This window comes from Cebus imitator, unplaced genomic scaffold (assembly GCF_001604975.1).
Source record: "Cebus imitator isolate Cc_AM_T3 unplaced genomic scaffold, Cebus_imitator-1.0 Scaffold135, whole genome shotgun sequence".
Classification (NCBI taxonomy): Eukaryota; Metazoa; Chordata; class Mammalia; order Primates; family Cebidae; genus Cebus; species Cebus imitator.
This window is the reverse complement of record NW_016107450.1, coordinates 5,187,989-5,208,540: the sequence shown is the minus strand read 5'-3', so window position 1 is coordinate 5,208,540 and position 20,552 is coordinate 5,187,989. Positions and strand designations below refer to the sequence as shown.

Genomic DNA, 20,552 nt, shown 5'->3' with positions numbered 1-20,552 from the left:
CCTCGGCCTCCCAAAGTGCTGGGATTACAGGCTTGAGCCACCGTGCCCGGCCTTGGGTGTTCTATATTTTATCAGGTAGCTCTGTCCTGGATTCAAGTCATGGACTACTATTCATGTTTTACTTTAAATTGGGATTAATAACAATAACAGAATGTGTTTATTGAGCACTTCCTGCTTACCAGGTATTATCTAAAGCATATGGTAGCATTATCTTGTTAAATCCACACAATTTGCTTATAAATTAGGTACTATTATTAGTCTCTTTAAACACATAAGGAAACTGGGGCTTAGCAATTGTGTCAGTCTAGTAGACAGTAGAGACAGAATTTAAATACGTATCAAATTCTAAAGCCGGGGCAAACCAAGATATTGATAACGATCTGATTGCAGAATCAAAGCTTTTTTAATGACTGCATTTGATGGCCTTTCTTATACTTCAATTTGTTTAACTCTTGTGAATCTTGGTTTCTTTTCAGTTTTTGTGAAGACTAATTGAGATTATGTACTGCACCTAAACCAGTTTGTGACCACTCGTAAATACATATCAAAACTTATTAATAATAATATTTATACTCATAATCAAGAAAACTGACCTAAAAACATACTTCACTTCAGAACAATACTTCCACTTTACTGCAACCACAAGTATTGAGTTTCAGGAAATAAGAATTCTGATTTATCTGGGATTATAGATTTATGTTTTTACCTGAGGTCATTAAGGACAGAGTTAAAGTTAAATAATGTATATCTTGTCAGGGAGTTGAATTTCTGGTCCCTGTGACAGAAGAAAGTAGTATCCCTCCACAGATGCCACAGTCAACGGACAAAAAGTGATATTATGGAGTATTATTGGACTCCTAAGTGACTCTGAGATCCCAAGGGCCACAGCTACTCTCCGCGGAAAAGGTGAGAGCTATGAATGACTATATGGACAAAGAGTGGCATGATGCAAGAGCCTACAGAAAGAATGAGAGGAGACAATAGGTGTGGTGTCAAAGGCAGGAGCCTTCAAGTGTCCTGCTTCATTGGTTGTTTTGAGGATTAAAAGAAAAGATGTATGTAAAATGCTTCACATGGTGCTGTTGTACACTACATGCTCAATGAATAGTATGTATTTTAATTATTATTAAGATTATAATTACCAAAATAAATTAAACATTTCTTCTGCAAAATGAACTTCTTTTTAAAACGAGAATTATGAGCTCTTCCAAGTCACATATTCTCAAGTGAGAGTGAAATAATAGGTCTATTTATGATGTAGTGTTTGTCATTCTAAAACAAAAAGAACAATAAAAACTGTTGTTCACACTTTTCTATTAGCTGCTATTAAGAACTTTGAATGGCCTAAGATTTTGCTTCACTTGCAAACTATTAAGTTAGCCTGCAGCAATTTCATGGATGCTGATAGAAGACATGAGACAAAGAACAGTTTATTACTCATGGCGATATCAGTAGCCAGAGTATCTGCAATTTTTCCATTGGTTCCTCAAGCCTCAGCTCCCACAATGTGAAAATAGGAGGGCCAAAAGTCACCTGTACATGCAGTGGATTGTGTGATAGGAGAGGAAAACTTAGCTGAGAGAGCTCAAATCTTTTTAAATGGGTGTTAAATGTACTTTCCCTTTCTCAAGAGGAGCAGAAAGCATTACCTTCATTACACTGGAAAGTGAGCACCTCTGCGCTTTACTCCAGAGGGAGATACTATATCTTCCAAAGCTGTGAGCAAAACTATACTTTGCTCTGAAAATAACACAAATTTTATTTTCTAAAAATTTTCTCTAAACAAACATCATTGAAAATATAGTCCAGAACAAAAAGCACCCAAATAAGCCACAAAACTAGGGTAATGCTCCATATTTTGCTAAGAAGAGACCCAGCAAGATTTTAGGTGGCTCTTATTATGAGATAATTTACTGCCTGTGTGCACTTGTTTAAGATAAAATAATGCTATGAAGGACGTGTTATATATTGCAGCCTTGTGTTCTCCCTGACTCTTCCTAAAACAAATGTGTGTGAAAGAAATATACTCCTTGGGAATATATAAGATAATTTTTAACAAAAGCCAACAAAGTATGTACTTGGCTTCAGTAGCCAAATTCTATTATGAGCTCTCAATAATATTCTATATTTTTTCTCTCATAGCTTTAGTCACAATTGTAATTAATTAAGCATGTGTTTTTTTTATTATTCATTTTTTATCAGTCATCCTAGATTGTAAGCTTTCTATTTCTGAGGGGTCTGGGTTTCTTTTACTAACACTATATTTGAGTCACCTAGCATAGCATCCGATATATGGTAAGTATGTCATAAATATATGCAAAAAATTTTTATGTTTACTAAATTTTACTTCACATATAAATGAAGTATGAAAGTTTGTCTTCACCAGGATTTTCAGGAACGTGATTTGAGTTTCGTAGACGACTTTCCTGAGAGGGTTAATGACCTAAGAGATTACCTAGGATGCATTTTATCTCAAAAATGAAGAAACTGAAGCCCAGAGATAGCAAAAGCATTAGCCAAACTCACTCAGCCAGTAATGAAGGACCTAGGCCAGAATTCAAGTCTTCTATCTCTTGACCTAATGCTCTTTCATCTGTCATATCTTCACCTGTCCCTTCAACCTTCTGTGACAAAATTTTAAAGCACTTATATATTTATTCACTATGAAGAAATGTTGTTAAGAGGTTATTAAGGCAAGAATGGGAAAATGAGCATGACTGCAGTTCTATGTTAACAAAACCCAACTGGCATCATGTGGGTCAGAAAGCTTGGACTCCCAAACATAAACAAATCTGGAATGCCTTTGCAGAGTTTTGAACTGTCCTGGGTGTTCTAGGAAAAGAAGGCATGGCAAAGCCTGGAAAGACTGAGAGATATCTCTACAAACCCAATTATCTGTGAATTCACCAAAGCCCAGTTCCAATGACCCAGGGAAGATTCTATTTTTTTGTCCTATCTTGTGTAAATTAGCAAATAAACTTTGTCATATACTTGTGACAAGTTAGTAGTGGATACATCATTGTTTAGGGCTGTAAATATTTTAAGGAATTTAAAGAATTTCACCTCTTCTAAGATTTTAGCAATTTGTATAGTAACTATACTAAAAAAAAAAAAAAAAAGTGACACAGTCATCTCCACAGTTAAGATCCTAGAAAGCCATTTCTGTTTCTAATATGAAACAGTGTGTGGTATTCTACTTACCTTGTAGCTCCAATGCATGTCTGTGATCAATTCTTCCTCCAGGAGCCAACTGTGACAAAGATGTTGCTTTGGAAGAAAAGTGCTCTATAAATGCAATAAATAAATAAATACATGGACTAGACAGAATAGCATAGGCTCAGGTTAAATAAAAGCAAACTTTTGGTTTCTAAATTTGAAAGGAATGTGGACTAGTCTCAGTCTTCCACCTTGGGAAGAGCTATGAAGATTTATTTTTGTGAACCTATCACAATTCTCATTCTCATGCAGCTATTGCTATAGAAATACCTGAGGTAAGATTGCTTTATGGCTTAACAAGAGCAAATACAGGTCTCTCTTGCCTTACAGGGTAAGCGGTTCCACACTCATTTCTGAGCAATGAATCTCAGTTTTCTAGTGTATTTTATGAAAGGATTTTTAGAGCTATAATGCTTCAGAGCAAAACTTTTCACCATAGGCTCAATGGAAAACTTAGAAAGGGGCCAGCCATCAATTTTCTGAGGGATACCGGATGAACACTACTCTTGTAATATGTTTCAGAGTCTAGTATTCTAGTCTATAATTTCTCGCAGTGACATTGCTTTCCTGTATTGAATATGACTTAAGTCTGCATTCTTATATTCCCAATTTAACTCATCTCCTTCTTTGGAATTAGGATTTTAATATGTAATATATTATATTTTATTACAACATTTTGCTAGCAAGTTCTATCATTAATGCGTATTTTACCCATGTCTAGCTGTTTAAGTCTGAGAGTTTGATTTGTAGAACAGTAGTACTCTCTTGGTCCTTTTTAACAAACTTTTTCTTTTTCTACAGAAAACTGTCTCACTCTTGCATGTCATAACTTTTAGAGTATTTAAAAGCCATTATAAAATCAACCTTGGCTTCTGGATTGTATCAATGTCAATTTATTGGTTTTGAGAGTGGTCTTTGGTTATATAAGATGTTACCACAGGGACACTAGGCAAATGGTGCATGGCACCTATCTGTTCTATCATTAAATCTTTGAAACTTTCTGTGACTCTCGAAGTGTTTTGAAATAAATAGTGAAAGGAAAGGTGTGGAATTAGAGGAGTAGAAGTAGTAGACAAACATCTGAGTGACAAACCTGACTGTCATCCACTGGATAAACAACCTCTGTTCTGTATGTTTGTTAAACTATAAAATGGAGAATGTATCTAGCAGTAGTAACAATTAAATGAGATTAAGTGTAATAGCGTGTTCATGGAGAGGCAATACGGCATTATAATTAAGACCCTATAAAGCTAGACTGCCTGCATTTAAATCTAGTCCATGCAATTTCTATGAGTCTTTGGCCCAGGAATTTGATTTTGCCTCAGTATCTTCACCTGAAAATTAGGATGAGATGATAATAACATCACTTATTTTGTAAGATATTTGTGATGACTAAGTGGGTTAATATATCTAAGGCACTTAGAACAGTGCCTGGTACTTAGCAATACTATATGAGTGCCGGCCATATTGTTAAGAAATCACAATAGCTTGGTACATAGCTTAATAAATGTTTGCGTTTTTTGTTTTTATTTTCTAATTCTGAGTTAAAGTACATAGGCAGTCATCAAAAGTAAGATGGGTAAAAGAATTGTTATATGGTCACATAATGTATACTGTGAAGTAATGAATGAACAATATCCACGACATGTAAAATTTTGGATGAGTCTCACAAACATAATACCAAGTGAAAGAAATCCACCCAGAAGCGGCTTGATGTATGGTTGCAATTACATAAAGTAATTAATTGGGGAAATAAAACTTCTGCTTCTGGCCATGTTGCTGTAACTGGTACTGAACCAACGCTGCCACAAAAATAATGAACACTTGCAAAAAAATATAGAAAAACTGTTTTTACATATTGGGCAACTAATAGCATAGACTTCGTTCCCTAAAAGAAGGTATGCCTTAAGTTTAGCCCATATGTCTATCTCTGGGCACTTTTCAGACCCTGGGTTAGAGAAGGAGAGTCTAAAAAGGGTTTGGCAATATCACTAAGCTAAGGATGCAGAAACTGGAGTTCAAGGAGACACAGGTAGGTGGGATGGGAGTGAATAAGAAGAGGAAGCTATGCAGAGAAAAATTTGAAGAAATGTACATAGACTTCCAGTTGAGTCATTGACTGAATTTTAATCTTTCAATACATAAGCAAGATCCCATGAGCCAAGGTGAAGAACAACTACCAAAAAAATAGCAGCTACCAGAAAGCTGTAAGTTGAACAATTACCAGAGCTCACACAGAGTTGGTAGATGTTCCAATTCTTATCACTTTGTATGAAGAGAGTTTATTAACAAACCAGAGCATTCAATAGAGGCCAGTGAAGTTTACTTTTTAGGAGTATGACTAATCCAGCCCCAGAGTAAAGGCCTGTTAAGACTAACACAAAGAAAATTTAAAAATAAACTACAAAAAATAAATTGCCTATCTTCTGAAATAAATTGGTACATTGTTTAAAAGAAAATTACAAAACCCAAACAACATAAAAAGTACAATATCAAATACCTAACCAAAAATTATTAGATACGCCAAGAGGCAAAAAGATGAAACCCAGAGCCAAAAGAAAAATAAGTCTATAAAAACAGAAACAAAAATAATAGAAATGATAATTTTTTTGTTCTTTTTTGTTGTTGTTTTGACAGTCTCTCTGTCAACAAGGCTGGAGTGGAGAGGCATTATCCTGGCTCACCGCCGCTTCCACCTCCTGGGTTCAATCTATTGTCCTGCCTCAGCCTCACAAGCAGCTGGGATTACAGATGCCCACCACTATACCCAGCTAATTTTTGCGTTTTTAGTAGAGACGGGGTCTCACCATGTTGGCCAGGGTGACCTCAAACTTCTGACCTCTAGTGATCCACCCACCTCAGCATCCCAAAGTTCTGGATTACAGACGTGAGCCACCACACCCAGCCACAGATAAAGTTTTAAAACAGCTTATATAAATATGTTCATGGATTTAAGGAAAGCATTAAAATAATGAGGGGAGAAGCTTAAAATTAGGAAAAAAAGGTAAACATTCAGAAGTGAAATTGACAATACCTAAAATGAAAAATCACTGATAGTCTTGATAGCAAATCAAACACTGGAAAATAAAAGATCAGTAAATTTGAAGAAAGGGCAATAGAAACTATCCAGCATGAGTGAACAATTTTCACGACATGTAAAATTTTGGATGATAAATTTTAATAAAGTACGTGCTTTCAGCCACATATACAAAGCTAAAAGAAACCAACAAAGCCACTGTGACCTGTGGGAAAATGTCAAGTGGTCTAAGATACATATAATTGGCATTTAGGATAGGTGAGGCAGAAAAAAATGTTTAAAGATATAATGACCAAAATGTTTCTAAATTTTATAATATATAAACCCACAGATCCAAGAGATTCTACAAACAGTAAGAAGGATAAAACCCAAAAGCAAAAAAACAAAAAAAATCACACACACATATGTACACATACACATCAGGGCACAGAATAATCAAATTTCTTGATGTCAGCTGTAAGACAAAAATTGTAAACTTGATGGAAAAAACCTCACAAGACCTACAGAGAAAGGAAGGTAAGAATCAATACTAACTTCACATCAGAAGTAATGAAAGCCCATAGGCAATGGAACAATATTTTAAGGTGCTGTAAGACATTAAAAATAAAACGAATTAAGTTAGGATTCATAACCAGAAAAAAATTATCTTCTACAAATAGGGGAAAAATAAATACAATGATAGACAGTTCCAAGCTGAAAGGATTAATCACCAGCACACTTATACTGAAAAAAAAAAAAAATTAAAGAAAATGTTTAAGCTGAAGGAGAGTGACACAAACTGAAAATATAAATCTGTACAATGGAATAAAGAGAGGTAGAAGGGTAAATATAGAATAAATTCCAAAGACATTATTTTTTATATTTGTATATTACATTAAAATTTCTTATTTTTAAAGCAAAATAAGTAATATATATTTGAGGGTTTAAAACATACATATACATAAAAGTTTCAACAATAATAGCACAAAGGACAGAAAAAAATAAAAGTATACTAGTGTAAGATTTTAATATTACGATGAATGAAATAATATTATTTAAATGTAAACTACGATAAAGTGAAAGACGCAGATTATAAACCTTAAATCAGACAAAAAATAATTCATCAAATATGTAAAGCTAATCAAAACACACAAACACATGCACACACACACACACACAGAGGCAAAGAAAATCAGTGCTTTTCAAAGCTAAAATAGTGACTTTGCAGGAGTGGTGACTAGAAGAGGAGACAAGGGGAAATTTAAGGTAATGTTCTGGTTATGGTCTACTTATTTGCATTAAATTAGACCTGAGCAAAATTGCATGGCTATATCTGGTTACTGTGGAAACTACTATTTTATTCGAATTACTTTTCAAAAACTTTTAGTAGCCCTTTATGTATCAAAGAACAACAAGCCAAGAAATGTTAATCCAAACTTTATCTTTTTTTTTGAGAACGAGTTTTGCTCTTGTTGCCCAGGCTGGAGTGCGGTGGCATGATCTCAGCTCACTGCAACCACCACCTCCTGGATTCAAGTGATTCTTCTGACTCAGCCTTGCAAGTAGCTGGGATTACAGGCACCAGTCACCTTGCCTGGCTGATTTTTGTATTTTTAATAGAGACAGGGTTTCACTCGAACTCCTGACCTCAAGTAATCAACCCACCTCGGATTCCCAAAGTACTGGGATTACAAGTGTTAGCCACTGTGCCCAATCAAACTTATTTATAAGGAGCTTCTGACAACTGAGTTTTTATATAAAAGCTCTTCAAGAAAACACTCATGTAATATTTTTTCTGTTAAATGTATGATTTTACTACTTTATGTTTTGTAAATTTGCTTGCTTTTACCCTGTTTTCATGACCAATTACATATTTTATGATATAGGATTTCAAGTATAGAATTTTAGTTTATAATTTATAACACTATTCTAAACCAATTATCTCATAATTGCATACATTGCCACGGTTGCCCCAAAACTAATGAGGTCATAAGTAAAACCTTATCTATGAAACGGATAATATGTGCCTGTCAAGATCCTGTTCAAACATCACCTCCTCTCTGAAGCCTTGCTGGATTCCAGTTAGGCAGAATTAATTACTATTTCTTGAAGCATCAACATATTGTGCACCTTCTATTAAAATACATGCCCTAGTGAATAGAGCTGATTTGTTTATTTCTCTGTCTCCCTCATGAGACTGCTTTAGCCATCTTTGTATGTTCAGCACACAGTATAAAGTCTAACACATGAAAAGTGCTCAAAAATTGTTTGAAAATGAGGAAGAGAGAATGGGGAGCCAGGCTGGGGGAGGTAAATGGGATGGAAAATAAAGAAATATCTTAACACTAGTAAATGAAGGGGAAGATATTCTTGGTTGGATGAAACAGTTGTTTGTCCAGCAAGCTTAAATTTGCATCCATTGTCACAAAATAATGAGAATCTCTCTAGGTCATTTCACAGCATTGACTGCAAATACCTTGAAAGTATTTATCCAGTGTTAGACTGGTGCTTCATGTCCTGCTATGCCATATGAATTGTTTCCCTTATGCTCTGAGGACAGCAAAATATTTTACAAATATTATCTTGCCAAATGAGTATGTGTAAAAATTGTCCTCAGGGCTTCCAGTGATGAAAGAGTTTGCACACCAACAAAATAAACATGCTTCCCCAACCCCCAGGCAACACTATTCACTCCCTTCTCTGATTCTCAGAGCACATTATTCATTTCTCTAATACAGCATTCAGTGCAGCATGTCAGAGTCTGTTCTGCTTCCCCTGCCCAATTGTATTGTAAGCCTCTTGAGGACAGAGACTGTGTCTTTATCTTTTTATCTCCACTTCCTAACACAGAAACTGGCACATGGTAGGTGTTCCATACTCATTTCTTGAGTGATTAAATGAATAAGAAAATATCTTGTAGTACTTTTATTTGAATAGATCCTAAAAGTCCTGTCAATCTAGCTGTCTGGAGTCCAACTCTAAAAGCATCTCCAAAATAAGGAGCCAACAAAAGGTCTTTGTTAAGAGTTAGCTCCTGATCCTGCAGTGGCAACATGACAACCAGAAAAGGGCCTTAAATCATTCTCAGTATCCCAGGAACAATCTGATCACCCTGTGGGAGGCAGGCAGCCCTTTGACCTCTAGAAATATTTAGTAGTCATTGTATTTTTCAGGTGAAACTTGATAAGCTCAGAGACGTTTGGAGAACCAGTAAAAAAGCAAAGAGGAGAATAAACAAAAGGATAGAAGTGGAAAGACAAATTGTTTTCTAATTAAGCACAGCATATGCCAGGTACTATGCAAGGTGCTCAGGATTCAGTGTTGAAATAAGATGTGCTTCATGGCCTGGCTCACATTTTTTTGGGGTATGTGGGATCCTACAGTGCCTCCTGCTACAATCTCAAAATGTTCCCCAGAACAGAAAAAAATATGATTATTGAGACTACAGCAATTTGGTGTTCATTAAGCTTTAATGTAATAAAATGTACTTTTGACTTACCAATAGAACAAACAAGTCACTAAAACAAAATGTCATAGTCATGGTTTCACTCCCAAACTGCTCTTCAAGATTGAAATCAGGCTCAGCAGCTTCAGAGACAAAACTGCTCTACCCTACCCATTCGATCACAAAACAGACAGAAGAGCCTTGGCAGCCAGCAGAACAAGTCCTGCATTGGGGTTTTTGACAATGAGATCAATATGTGATCAAAGCAGAGTTATAACAGTGCAATTACTAGGCAGTTAATAGACATATAGACCTATTTTCATGAACCCATAATGAGACCAGAGTATCAAGGAAATGACTTTCATGCACAGGGCCAAGTTGGTGGGAGGAGTGTTTAGGAAGCTCTACAACAATTCTGAAAACATTTTTAATATGCCAATTAAGCAGAACATTTACCAACCTAATTATAGCCTCTAGATTATTTTTGAAACCCTGAATATTGAAACTTATTTGAATGTGACTTTTTGTGAGATTTTCAAAGGAAATTTTCCAGTAATTCAAACACTCCGCAATGTTTTAAGTTTTCTAGATTTTTATTGGGAATAAGTATAAAATGAGGCCCAAAGAAATTCCTTTTCAGAAATGAAACTTTACATTAAAACTCCAATTAATTTTCATTTGGGATATTCATTCCTGCAGCAAATATGGATGTATTGTAATGTTGAATCTTTTCAGTGTGGGATACTGATGACTCTGACAGGTCCCTCCCTTCAGAAATCTCCAGTTGAGTAAGGTCATAAGATGCGTACTCAAACAAGTAAAATAAGAGGTAGACTATTTCTACAAATTTTAAGAGAGATCCAGAGAAAATGCCATGGGACATCAGAGGATTAAAAACAATGTATCCAGGTAAAGACCACAAAATGAATCACAATTATTGGGGGAAAATAAACACTCTGTTTAATAACTATGACACAGGAAAAGCTTATTAGTAAGAATAATGCCAGCTGGGCATGGTGATTCACACCTGTAATCCGAGCACTTTGGGGTGCCAAGGCGGGCAGATCACTTGAGGTCAGGAGTTAGAGACCAGCCTGGTCAACATGGTGAAACTCTGTCTCTACTAAAAATACAAAGAATATCCAGGCATCGTGATGTGTGTCTGTAACCCCAGCTACTCAGGAGGCTGATGCAGGAGAATCGCTTGAACCCAGGTGGCAGATGTTGCAGTGAGCTGAGATCACAGCACTGCACTCAAGTCTGGGCAACAGAAAGAGACTCTGTCTCAAAAAAACAAAAAGTAATAAAATAATGCCTATATTCCAGATGTGTTATATGTATAAAGGAGTGCATATGTAAGCCGGGTGGGGTGGCTCATGTCTGTCATCCCAGCACTTTGGGAGGCCAACGCAGGTGGATCACCTGAGGTCAGGAGTTAGAGACCAGCCCGGCCAACAAGATGAAACCCCGTCTCTACTGAAAATACAAAAAAGTAGCCAGGCATGATAGCGGGTGCCTGTAATCTCAGCTACTCAGGAGGCTGAGGCAGAAGAATCATTTGAGCCTGGGAGGCAGAGGCTGCAGTGAGCTGAGATTGCTCTACTGCACTGCAGCCTGGACAACTAGAGTAAAACGTCATCTCTTAAACAAACAACAACAAAAAAGAGTGCTTCCTAATAATTGTTTGTTTAAAATAAGCTTAAAGTGCCCCAGTATTTATAAGGATTTTGTTGCATTTCACATTGTGCTAGCCATAAGTGGAGATCTAGAGTTGAAAATGTAAATGCTCCTGGGACAAGGCAGGTCATGGAAGCATACGAAACCGTCTATAATAAAGCAATAAAAAGCAGTCCAGATCTGGGCAAGTTGGAAAGCAACTATGTCTTCTAAAAGCATTCCATTTCAAGTTCCAAAGGCTTAAAATTCTGTATTTCAAAGATTCAGAGAAATCTCTGTCAAAATCCCAGCTGGTATTTTTGCAGAAATTGTAAAGTTAATCCTAAATTTCATATGGAAATGCAAAGAACCCAGAATAACCAAAACAAACTTGAAATAGAAACAAAGTTGGAGGTTTTACACTTCTTGATTTCCAAAGTTACTACAAAGCTACAACAAGTAAGACAGTATGGTACCAACTTAAAGAGATCATATATAGATCAGTGGAACAGAATTGAGAGTCCAGAAGTAAGCCCTCATATTTATGGTGTATTACTTCTTAACAAAGGTGTGAAGACAATTCAATATAGAAAGGATAGTTTTTTGAAAAAATAATGCTAACACAATTAGGTATCTACATTGCAAGAATAAATTTGTCCATTTACCTCATACCATGCACAAAAATTAACTCAAAATAGCTCCTAGATCTAAATATATGAGCTAAAACTATAAATGTATTTAAAGAAAATATAGAGGCACATTTATGTAATCCTGTGTAACAAATATTTCTTAGATATTGCATCAAGAGTTCAATGAATAAAAGATAAAAATAATACATTGGACTTCATCAAAATTAGAAACTTTGCACTTGATAAAGCACTACCAAGACAATAAAAAAAGACAAGTCATAGTTTAGGAAAATATTTGTAAATTTTATATCCAATAAATGACTTGTAACCAAAATAAAATAATTCTTATAACTCAATAATAACAAAACAAACCAATTTTAAAATGTGAAAAATTTCATAAACATTTCAGCAAAGAAGCTATATAAATGGCAAATAAGCCCATGAAAAGATTCCCAATATCATTGGGCATTAGGGAAAGATAAATTAAAACCATAATAAGATATGACTTTGTACCCACTAGAATGGCTGTAGTCATAAACAGCCAAAACCAGGTACTGCTATGGATGTAGAGAAATTGGACGTTGCAATGCAAAATGAAGCAGTCACACTGGAAAACAGTTTCTGTTTTCTTAAGTGTTAGATGTAGATTTAACATATGACCAAGCAGTTCCACTCCTCAGCATTTATACAAGATAAATAAAATCATATATCCACCCAAAGACTTGTGCATGACCATGATTACTCATAATGGTCAAAAAGTAGAAATAACACAACTGAGCAATGCATAAACAAGGTGTGGCATATCCATACAATGTAATACTACTTGGTAATGCAGAGGAATAAACTACTGAAATGTTTTACAACATGAATAAACCTATGGTAAGTGAAAAAAGCCAGGATGATTACAATTGTAGAAAATGACAAGAAATGAAAGTTGAATTTTTATTGGAGACCACACGTTAGATACATTGCAGCATTTACCTCCCTTCCACTGCCCTCCATTCTCTTATCAACATAATACCCTTCTTATCAGCCCCCAAATCCTTACCTCCTATATTTCAGTTCATCTCTCATAGCAATGATTTTGCCCAAGCATTCCTTTATTGTGTAAACTCTTATTTTATAATTGTGCTTTCATGATATATTGGTCAATAGCTGGAGGCTTCGAGCCTGAGAGACATGAACTTGGATCCTAGATACTCACCAGATGTTTCTAGAAAAATCATTTAACCTCTCAAAACCTAACCTATAAAACAGAGTTAATGTCACCTATTTCATAGAGTGGTGTAAAAATTAAACAAGCAATTATGTTGAGTGCTTATTGCATGCCCAGGTCCAATAAAAGAGAGCTTTTAATATTATTAGAATAAGTGACTTGTCCAGGTTCACTGATAATAGGGAGGGGGTTAGAACCCTTTGTATCATATTGTACTGTTCCATGCTGCCCCTGTTTTCTTTACCTGACACATCTTGCATTACAGACTAAGTGAAATGATTGTTTAGCAAGGAAAGTATAAACATAAGCATAAGCGAAGACTAGGCTCCAATATTGTCACCATAATTTGCTAGCTCTGTCACCCTGTCCAACATTCTGAGTCTTCAGATTTGTCTCTCAAATTACTGACTGAATGTAAGTAATAGAAACATTGCAGATGACTTATAAATGTTAGTTGCTTATTCTTTGCTACCTTCTTTTATAATGCTAACAAGAGATGTTGCAGTTCAAATTACCCTATTTATCTACATGATCCTGTTTTCCCTTTCTGTTATACGGTGCCCTCATGCACTGTGTCAGCCACCCTTCACTCCAAAACTACTTAAAAAAAAATAGTTAACATCAGCAACATGGCGGAATAGGAAGCTCCTGACTCTCTTTCTACCCATGGATGGATCAAATAAACATGTATTCACGGATCAGTTCCCTCTCAGGGAAAGTGAGAGACCAGCTGAGAGACTCCTACCCTCTGAAGGAGAAACATTCACATTAAACAGATAGAAAACGCTGAGGCATTTTCAAGCATGGACCTCCCTCTATGCACTGTACCGTAAAATTGGGAAAGGAATCCCCAACACACAACTTCTCCCTGTGAAGAGAAGGAGTTAAACCTCACATAGACTGCCCTAACTCTGAGGTTCCCATGATTGGCCCTTAATTCACCAACTCTGGGAATGGAGGGAAGAGATTAGTCACAAGTGAGTTTCTCTAGTGGTGTTTTATTAAGTACAAAAGTTAATAAAACTTTTGTACTTGGGCTGGGTCCGGGCTGGGTCCGGTGGCTCGTGCCTGTAATACCAGCGCTTTGGGAGGCTGAGGTGGGTGGATCACCTGAGATCAGGAGTTCGAGACCAGCCTGGCCAATATGGTGAAACTCTATCTCTACTAAAAATAAAAATATAAAAAATTAGCCAGGCATGGTGGCAGGTGCCTGTAATCTCAGCTACTTGGGAGGCTGAGGCAGGAGAATTGCTTGAACCTGGGAGGCAGAAGTTGCAGTGAGCCAAGATCATGCCATTGTACTTTAGCCTGGGTGACAGAGTAAGACTCTGTCTCAAAAGAAAAAAGTTTCCTAATTTTGATGAAGCCTGATTTATTATTTTTATCATTTGTTCATTGACTTATGATACCATATCTAAGAAATATTTGTTACACAGGATTACATAACTGTGTCCCATGTATTTTCTTTATACAGGCATGCAAATACTTTCAGGGGCTTTGTCTTCTAGGAGCAGGGCAGAAAGAGGGCTTTAAAAACTTCAACACCCTGTTTCTCCCTGGAAAGGACATAGTGTTCTAGTGGCTACTTTGTGACTTGGCTTCTAACTAACTTGTATAAGGGATTTAGAAGAGCAGACAAATATTAACTTGCTGGCAAGCTGAGAACATGGGCACTTCTTGAGCCTTCTCCTCTGACTCACCCTTGTGACAATTCCAGGTCTATTAATCCTTCTTGAAGGAAGTTTGTCCACACATAGAGCACCCAAACTTTTATAGCTTCTATCAAGGGACAGCATCCTAAACGTCCTAGCTCTGGAAACAGAGAACAATTAGAAAATGTAACTCTATTTAGACCATAGGAAAAAAACTGACAGTTTTATGTGGATGCATAAACACTTCCAGGGGCTTCATTCCCCAGGAGTAGAGCAGAAAAGGGGCTTTAACTATGTAGCTCCCTGTTTCTCCTTAGAAGGAGTTTATACCATCTAGCAAATACCTCAACTTTTACAGCTACCTCACAAAAGACTCCATGTTAAACTTCTTGGCTTTGGGAGCCAAAGAGACCAGGCATATATGAGTGTCCCTAGACCACGGAAAAAAAAGAACTAATATTTAATAAGTATGCAAATGTTTCAGAGGTTATCTCCATTGGAGCAATGCAGAAAAGGGGCACAGACATGCAGCTCCCATTTTCTCTTTGGGAAGGGTTTTCTAGTGACTACTTGCTAGCCTGGCTTCTAGCAAACTTGCATCAGTAGCTAAAAGAAGAAACAAATAGCCCTCCAGCAGCCAAAGCCAGAGGTTGGCTCTTCATGAGCCTTTCCTCTAGCTCAGCACAGTGATAAATCCAGGTGTACTCATTCTTCCTGGAAGGAATTTGGCCATGCATCCAGAGCCACAACTTCTCTAAGCTCTAAGCCAAAGGACTGTCTGCTAACAACTCAGCTCTGGGACTTGATGGATTTTACATTGCTGGGTGGCCCTAAACCCGCAGAGAACAAATAGGTGGGCATATAATGGATCCACTTCCAGCAACTATCTCTTCAAGAACAGAGGGTTTAACATGAACATGAGTACAGGAATTTGGCACAGAGCCTCACTGAAGCTTAATGCAGGGTGAAATATTAATGTCTCTACTCAGCTTTAGCAGGAACATAGAAGGAACTGTAATAAACATCCAACATCTTAACATTATCAACTACATTTATAAAATCTAACTCCTACTTTACCAGTCTTGGGGTACTGACAGGCTATTGTACATTCTAAGCTCTGGGGAGCCACCAGAAACAAAAAGAAATCCTTCAGATTCAAAGATTCACCTTAAGATCTCTGGACAGATTAATCGGTGGGATCTTTCTCCTACAGGAGGCCAGCATAACAAGACTGATAGAGGTTGTTGTCTTATTCAATGTGCAGAAACCAATACAGAGATTCAAAAAAAAAAATGAAGAAACCATTTTTAAATATTCCAAATTTAGAAAGAAGAGTTTCTAGAAATGAACTTGAGTAAAATGAAGATACATGATTTACTTTATGCTCACTGAGGTCAGAAGAGAAATGCAAGAACAAATGGAGAAATTCTCTTTTTTTCCTTTTCTTTTTCTTTCTTTCTTTCTTTTTTCTTCTTTTTTTTTTTTACAGAGTCTTGCTCTGTCACACAGACTAGAGTGCAGTAGCATGATCTCAGCTAACAGCTACCTCCACCTCCTGGGTTCAAGCAATTCTTCTGTCTCAATCTCCCAAGTAGCTGGGATTACAGGAACATGCCACCATACCCAGCTGATTTTTGTATTTTTAGTAGAGACAGGGTTTTACCACATTGGCCAGGCTGGTCTCAAACTCCTGACCTCAGGTGATCCACCCACCTCGGCATCCAGAAGTGCTGGAACTACAGGCATGTACCACCACGTTCAGCCACAAACTAAGAGTTTCAACAAAGAATAGAGAGGTTCATCAGCAGACTAAATCAAGCAGAAGAAGGGACAAGTGACTTTGAAGATAGGTGATCAGATATCATACAATCTATGGAGCAAAAAGAAACAAAAGAATGAAAAAGAGTGAGGAAAGTTTAAGAAAATTATGGAACGATATCAAGCATACCAACATTTTCATTATCAGAATAACAAAGGAGAAGAAAGAGAAAGGGGCAGAGGGACAGAACATATGCCAAAAGAATTAATGGCAGCAAATTTCACAAGCCTGAAGGAGAAAATACAAATCCAGATCCAGGAAGCCTAAATGGCATCAAGTAGGATGAATTTAAAGAGATCCATATCAAAACATATTACAATCAAAGTGTCAAAAATCAAAGACTAAGAGAGAGTTTTGAAAGTGGCAGGGGATAAGTAAATTGTTATATACAAGTAAACTTTCCTAATATTATCAGAGGATGTTTCAGGAAAAAAAAAACTTACTAGCCAGAAGGGAGTGGGATGATATATCCAAAAACCTGAAAAAAAAGAATGTTAACCAAGACTACTATACCCAGCATCCCTCTCTTTCAAAAATGTTGAATGATAAAAACTTTCTGAAACAACAAATGCTGAGTTTACCACTACTCAACTCATCTTACAGGAAATGCTAAAGAGAGTTATTCAAGTTAATGAAAGAGAGTTCTAATTAGTAACATGAAAATATATGGAAGTATAAAATCACTGGTAAAAGTAAGTACACTCTCAAATTCAAAATACCCTTATACTGTAATGGCAGTGGGTAAATCAATTATATCTCTAATATAAAGGTTAAAAGGCAAAACTATCAAAATACAACTAAAACGACAGTGACTTTTTATGAATAAAAATTATTTTAAAATGTAATCTGTAACATCAAAAACACAATACATGGGAGGAGTAATAGTAAAAGGACAAAGTTAATATTTGGAATCAAGGCTAAGTTGTTATTAGCTTAAAATAGCCTGTTATAAGATGTTTTATGTAAGCATTAGGGTAACCACAAAGCAAAATCCTATAATAGAAATACAGAAGACAAAAAGAGAAGATACAAAAAAAGAAGATAAAAAACATACAACTACAGAAAGCCATCAAACCACAAAATAAAATGCTGAGGAAGAAAGAAACACAAGATGTACAAAACAATAAGAAAATAACTAACAAAATGGTACAAATAAGTTATTACAAATCAATAACTACTTTGAATGTAAATATATTAATTACCCAATAAAATGCCATAGAGTGGCTAAATGGACATTTTAAATACTATAGCAAGACTCAGTATATGCTGCCTACAAGAGACTCACTTTACATTTAATGACACTTCGACAAAAGTGAAGAGATAGAAAAAAATAATTCCATGCTAATGGAAACAAACAGAGACAGGGTAGCTATAATATTTTCAGGCAAAATAGACTGTAGATCAAAAATTGTCAAAAGAAACAAAGAAGGTAATTATATAGTCAATAAAGAGGTCAATAAATCAAGATGATATGACAATTACAAATATATATATGCACCCAATATCAGAGCATTTACATATACAAAGCAAACATTAAGAGATCTGAAGGGAGACAAACACTGCAACACAATAATAGTAGAATATTCAATACTCCACTTTCTACATTGGATAGATCATTCCACAGAAAATCAATTTCTTTTTTTTTTTTTTTTTGGGCGGGGTTTTGCTTTTGTTACCCAGGCTGGAGTGCAATGGCGCGATCTCGGCTCACCGCAACCTCTGCCTCCTGGGTTCAGGCAATTCTCCTGCCTCAGCCTCCTGAGTAGCTGGGATTACAGGCACGCACCACCATGCCCAGCTAATTTTTTGTAGCTTTAGTAGAGACGGAGTTTCACCATGTTGACCAGGATGGTCTCGATCTCTTGACCTTGTGATCCACCCGCCTCGGCCTCCCAAAGTGCTGGGATTACAGGCTTGAGCCACCGCGCCCGGCTCAATTTCTTTTAAATGATTGGACTTGACCTACACTTTAGCCCAAATGGACCTAACAGATATGTACAGAACATTCCACCCAACAGCAACAGAATATCAATGTATATATGTATGTATTACATTTATAATCTGTATGTATTATGTACATAGAATAAATATAAATTTATAAATACATTGCATTTATATTCTGTATATACATTATATCTTATATACATTATAATGTATATGTAAATGTATGAATGTATATTTTGTTGCTGTTGAGTGGAATATACATTCTTTTCAAGTTCACACAAAACATTCTCCAGGATAGATATTATGCTAGACCACAAAATAAGTCTTAACAAATTTAAAAATATCAGTATCTTATTAAGCATCTTTTCTAATCTCAAGAGTGTGAAATTAGAAATAAATAATGGGAGAAATAGAAAATAAAAATATGTAGAAATTAACATAATACATTTTTTTTTAATGTCTCTATTATTAAACACAATTACAGGCATACCCAGTTTTAGACTGCATTCTAGCCCGGGCAATAAAGCAACACCCCTGTTCTCTCTCCCTCTTCCTCTTCCTCTTTCTTCCTTTCCTTTATTCTTTTTTTTTTTTTTAATTCTTTTTCTTCCTTTAAAAAAAAAAAAAAAAAAGAAATTAACATAATACAGAACAACTATTGAGTCAAAGAAGAAATGTTTAAAATTTTTTTTAAATATAGAGACAACAAATGGAAACACGACATATGAAAACCTTGGAGATAAAGTAAAAGTAGTTAGAGGAGAGAAGTTTATAGCAATAAACACATGCATTAGCAAAGAAGAAAGATCTCAAATAAAAAACTTAACATTACAGTTCAACAAATTACAAGAACTAAGCCCAAAGTTAGCACAAGAAAGGAAATAATAAAGACCACAGCAGAGATAGATGAAATAGAGACTAGATAATCAAGAGAAAAGATCAACTAAGGTAAATGTTGGTGTTTTCGAAAACTAAACAAAAGCAATGAAATCTTAGCTAGACTAAGAACAAAGAGTGAAGCAACAAATTAAGAGAGTTAGAAATGAAAGAGGAAACATTAGAAATGATAACAAATAAATACAAATGATCATAAGAGACTGCTAAGAACAACTATTCACCAACAAATTGGACAACCTAGAAAAAATGAATAAATTCCTAAAACATATAACCTACCAATACTAAATTATAAGAAAATTTGAAATCTGAACAGATCAAGAACAAGTAAGGAAACTGGATCAATAACTAAATCTCTCATACAACAGGCCCAATTCCAGCAGCTTTCTGAAAAAGATAAAGTGAAATTGTTTGTCTGCTGACAACATGATCTTGTATATAGAAAATCTTAAAGACCCACCAAAAAGCTGTTCTAACTGATGAACAAATTGAGTAAAGCTACAGGATACAGTTGCAGAATACAAAATGAAATATCAATAGTATTACTATACACTAACAATAAACTGTCTGAAAATAAATTAAGAAAATCTCACTTATAATAGTATAAAAAATAAAATGCTTATGAATAAATTTAACCAAGGCATCAGGATATCTGTATACTGAAAACAGTAAAACATGGATAAAAGAAACTAAATATGACACAAATAAATGTAAAGGTATTTCATGTTGATGGATTGAAGAATTAATTTTGTTAAAATAGGCATACTACAAAAAGTGATCTACCAATTCAATGCAATTCTTATCAAAATTCAAATGTCATTCTTTGCAGAAATAGAAAAAGAAATTCTAAAATGCATATGGAACCACAAAATAACCCAAGAAGCTAAGAAGGTCTTGACCAAAGAGAACAAAGACTGAAGCATCAGACTACCAGATAAAAATATACTGCAAACTGATAGCAATCAGAACAGCATGATACTGCTATTACAAACAGGCACATCAACCAATGGAGTAGGATAGAGTGTTCAGAAATAAACCTGTATGTCTACAGCCAAGTGATTTTCA

The 20,552-nt window shown here is 35.6% G+C and overlaps 1 long non-coding RNA gene across 1 annotated transcript in view; it reads left to right on the top strand.

Moving 5' to 3' along the window:
- The window catches only part of LOC108313279, a 19,489-nt gene extending 1,427 nt beyond the window's left edge, over window positions 1-18,062 (top strand). The window contains exons 2-3 of the long non-coding RNA XR_001829014.2: window positions 6,128-6,132; window positions 18,050-18,062. This is a non-coding gene — a long non-coding RNA (uncharacterized LOC108313279). The remainder of the gene's footprint in view (window positions 1-6,127; window positions 6,133-18,049) is intronic.
- Window positions 18,063-20,552: the final 2,490 nt, after the last annotated feature.